The 4452-nt window shown below is 41.3% G+C and overlaps 1 pseudogene; it reads right to left on the bottom strand.

The window, feature by feature from the left end:
* Nucleotides 1-575: 575 nt before the first annotated feature.
* On the bottom strand, nt 576-931 carry LOC119968619 (annotated as a pseudogene).
* Nucleotides 932-4452: the final 3521 nt, after the last annotated feature.

The following is a 4452-nucleotide window of genomic DNA, read 5'->3' on the forward strand; positions in this document are numbered from 1 at the left end:
TCTCCCTCAGTGTACCCGAACAGGCGCCGGAGTGTGGTGACTAGGGGATTTTCTCAGTAATTTCATTGCAGTATTAATGTAAGCCTACTTGTGACACTAATAAAGATTACTAATACCCTTCTTGTGATGGCATGCAGTGCGTGGCAGTGGCTTATATTCCTAGGTCAGCTCGGGCATTCTTGCCGTAGGGATTTTTTTCTTCTTCTCTTCATCTGGATGAGCAGTGTGCTGTTATAAATCGTGATCCAGTCCAGTGGTCTTTCTTCTTCTCTTCAGTCAGGGGGTCTTCCCAGCTGGGGCTGGCGTGATTTTTTTTTAAGAGTAAATGGGGGTGGTGTACTGCCCTGGGTGTGGTTGGTGAGGTGCAGGATCGACTGTCGTCAAGTTGTGTCTAAGCATTAAGATAGTTATACTGCTGTTCTCATATCCCCCTCTGTATCCATCTATGCTTAGCCTTTTTTTTGCTTGCTGTGCTGCTTCTTGTGGTTTTGTTGTGTTCTTTGTCAAAATATAAACCTTAATAAACATACTTTAAAAAGAAGAAGGCAACACACCATTGCCTTCTTTTTTTTATTGGCAATTTATGTACAGTTGGGTTTTAAATCCTTGATGGGTACATCATCACACAAATCCTGTGCCCAATCGTCTTAGTGGGCAGGTTACTGCTGAACTTGGAATGTACCATGCCACTGTTTCCATGAGCACAGGTCACTTTACCCCAAATGACACGGGTCTTGTTTGGTTTACCTCCAGGAGTGACAGTGTTGTTCTGTGCTTTGTAGACGTAAGCACATCGCTAGCCCAGGTAAAATTCTGTTTCATCACGGCAATAAATACCCTCAATCTTCAGGAGAGCTGTGTGTTCTCTTTGGTTTCAAAGGCCTTGTTTATAGCCAGTAAACACGGCTTTGCACCATAATCTTCCAAGCATTGCGAGAGCACTTGGGGCAGCTGGATCACCCGCCCTGACTCACCATTACCTTCTCAATGACAGTAAGGAATGGGCAGTAAATTCCGCCTTCGTCAGCGATTCCCACATCATGTTAATGAAAGACAAAACTAGTAGATAAGTACTGCAACATTACGCACTTAAATTTATTTCAATGCCAAATCTATTGGTGGGGTACAGCTATAGATCAACCTATGGTTGAGCAGGATAACCTTGGTCCTGTGGGATCAGAGAGCAGATCCTGGGTCGACGAGGGAATTGATTGCCTTTTCATCGGCAGAAGGTTGCCATTAATGGTGGCTGCTCTGCATGTAAACAAATTAAAAATGGTGTTCTGCAGGGAATGGTGTTACCTTTTACAGATGACAGGAAGATCTGGAGATGGCTCAAAGATTTGTGCTGGTGTCAGAATTCTTGTCAGGAAAATATCTGAAACCTGATGAGTGTATATTCTCAGGCATACTCTTATGTGTTCAAAAATAGAGGTAATTACATAACAGCATGTGATATATTCATGCAAATTGGAGTATTCTGAAGCAATGGTAATCTGTAAAGGCTGCTGCTAATTTGTAACGCATGTTGTGTCTGCTTGTCGGAATGCCCAGCAAAATTGTACCAAATATATATTGTATGAATAACTAAAAATGCAGTAGCCTTCATGAAGTAAAAAGGATTTACTTAATTTCATATTCACGGGATATCCAATCAGAGGAACATAAGAGGCTGTTATCCAGGATGCAAACATGATGTTATTATTGTGCAACATTCCACCAATTGTAAGGAAGAAAAACACTAGGTTGATGGAGGCCAAAACCTTTATTGTCACTGACCCCAGTGAGAAAGTTCTAATAACAGAGGAGTATCATACTGCTAGAATCAGAAGAGGGGCAGTTGGACTTGTATAGACTTTACGGTTAATGTCTGAGTTACCAAGGAACTTTTGCAATGGAGCTACTTTGAAGACCTTGAAGCAAAATTTTAAATAGATCGTAGGATTTTTCATTTTTACAGAAAATAGTTTTGGTGGGTTTTGCATCTTGAACTCTAATCTGAAAAATTGCCAAAGCAATCCTCAATGGGTATCATTGACCAAGAAGTGTAGAGTATTATAAACCTAGAGAGACCTCAGGCAAACAATAGTAGACCAGATACCTGACACAAAAGACAAAAACCGGAGTCCTGATTTAGGAAGAGGAAAACTAAGCATTTATTTTTTCATTGGGAGGAGAAAACCTTTTTTCCATTAGCCATGGGAAAATATTAGCAATAAAGAGGACACATCAGAGGAGACATGATAGGCCAAAAACAGAACTGTGGTCCTTAATTATGAATGTAAAGGCTATTCTCAGACTCAAATGAGATTGCAGAGGTTTGCAGACTTCTTTATCCAGACTACTTGTATGACAATAACCTTCCAATCTTACTTTGTTTACATAGATAGAATTTACAGTGCAGAAGGAGGCCATTCGGCCCATCGAGTCTGCACCGGCTCTTAGAAAGAGCACCCTACCCAAGCCCATACCTCCACCCTATCTCCATAACCCAGTTACCCCACCTAACACTAAGGGCAATTTGGACCCTAAGGGCAATTTAGCATGGCCAAGCCACCTAACCTGCACATCTTTGGACTGTGGGAGGAAACCGGAGCACCCGGAGGAAACCCACGCACACACGGGGAGAACGTGCAGACTCCACACAGACAGTGACCCAAGCCGGGATTTGAACCTGGGACTCTGGAGCTGTGAAGCATTTGTGCTAACCACTATACTACTGTGCTGTTTCATCTGTCCAGGTTACAATAATTGCACAATGTGTCCATATCCCACCCTGCTTCTACAAACCCATTGATCCTTGTGAATCCCTCTGGCACACTGTTATTTTAATTTGGAACTGCTGTATATTCCCTCCCTTTGCCTGATTACTGGTCTTACTTTAAGGAACTTCCACCGTAACCCTCTTGACCATAAAAACTGATGTGAAAGTAAGGTTGCAATGACTCCACCCCAACTCTCTCTCTTTCCAACTTGTCATCCAGCTGTGAAGTATCTTAGCTTATTTCATTGGTTTACATTCAAGGCCGTATACAAGTTCAGATTGTTATTTGACATGATCTCTTCCAGATGCTGCAAGTCAGGATTCCAGCCCAGCAATCCTGAGAACTTCACACATGTTTTTTGAAGTTGCTGTAAGCAAGTGAGAAATCACAAGGTCCCACTGTCATGTGCTCAAAATTACATTGTGCATTTAGTCCACTTAAGGCTGCTACACCCATGTACAAACAGAAGGAGTCTAGAAGGAGAATAAAGGAATCCATGTTTTAACAATATGTGAGATCTGATTCTGAAGGCTTCTTACTGTTTCTTCTCCAAAACTTCACAATGGTGATGAAGAGGGTCAAAACATGGAACATTCCTTTCATGTATTAAACTTTGGAAGGTTTTTTTCTACTTTCTATAGACAGCACAACATTTTAAGCTGGAGATTTAGGGAAAACATTGAGGCTGTTGCTGTGTTAGACAAGAGACGCTCCAGCTCAGTATTGGCAAGAGGAAGGTCTGCATGGTGAACATATACACACTGATATTGCCAAAGTAACCAACCAAAAAATAAATTCTTGGATCATTACTGAGAGGTTTTGCTTTGAAAGGAATGTCATAACGTATCCTAAATCACGCAGTATGACTATATTACTGCGTTGCCTATGTCCAACCTCCCATGTTTTGATGTGCATTTGGAGCATTATCTGTATTCCAACATTGGTAGAAGTTGCCATGAAGGTTTGAAGGCATAATGGCAGGTTTTGAGATCTTGATGGCTAAAGGAATAACGCCTTCTTCACTAGGGATGAGAAGAATTGGAAGATAAACAGTCACTTGGTAGCAAATCACCCACTTGAATGATGTTGCATTCTCAAATTAAAAGAGTATGAATTCTATTTTATAGTGTCAGTGGATTCACTTTCTTTTTAAAAAATTGACAGTACCTAATTTATTTTTTTCCAATTAAGGGGCAATTTTAGCGTGGCCAATCCATCTATCTTGCACATCTTTGGGTTGTGGGAGTGATACCTACGCAAACACAGGGAGAATGTGCAAACTCCACAAAGACTGTGACCCGGGGCCGAGATCGAACCCGGGTCCTCAGCACCGTATGCAGCAGTGCTAACCACTGTGCCGCCCTAGTGGAGTCATTTTCATGAGATTTGTTGCCAACAATCAGTCCTAATAATTGAGAAGAAATGGTTGCCGAACAACATCTTAATTATTCTTAATTATTTAAGCCTAAATGTGGTGCTAAAGCTGCTAAAACTAGCTGATATTAAAGCAACAAAACAATGGGAAGCATTGCAATGACATATGATGGTCATGGAATCACAAAAAAGGAAAGACCTGACCGAGAGTGTGTCTATGAATGGAATTGCTCACACAATACAAGGTCTTCACAATGTTCAAAATGAGCTCACAGTTAGAAACGTAGAAACCGTATTGTTTCAGTCATTGAGG

This window comes from Scyliorhinus canicula, chromosome 7, assembly GCF_902713615.1.
Source record: "Scyliorhinus canicula chromosome 7, sScyCan1.1, whole genome shotgun sequence".
NCBI classification, from domain to species: Eukaryota; Metazoa; Chordata; class Chondrichthyes; order Carcharhiniformes; family Scyliorhinidae; genus Scyliorhinus; species Scyliorhinus canicula.